Below are 297 nucleotides of genomic sequence, written 5' to 3'. Positions count from 1 at the left end.
GGGTTTAGGGTTTAGGGTTCAGGTTTTAGGGTTTAGGGTTTAGCAAACCCGGATGAGACTGCGAGAGGCGATGAGAGATCCATACCCCTTCTAATCCTCACTATCTAGGGTTTCTGTTTTAGGGTTTAGGGTTTAGGGTTTAGAGTTTCTGTTTTAGGGTTTAGGATTTAGGGTTTCTGTTTCAGGGTTCAGGGTTTAGGGTTTAGGGTTTCTGTTTTAGGGTCTAGGGTCTGTGTTTTATTATTTCTGTTTTATTGTTTCTGTGTTAGTGTTTCTGTGTTAGTGTTTCTGTGTTAC

This window comes from Eimeria mitis, genomic scaffold (genome assembly GCF_000499745.2).
Source record: "Eimeria mitis Houghton genomic scaffold, Emh_scaff2791, whole genome shotgun sequence".
NCBI classification, from domain to species: Eukaryota; Apicomplexa; class Conoidasida; order Eucoccidiorida; family Eimeriidae; genus Eimeria; species Eimeria mitis.
This window is presented reverse-complemented; position numbering follows the sequence as displayed.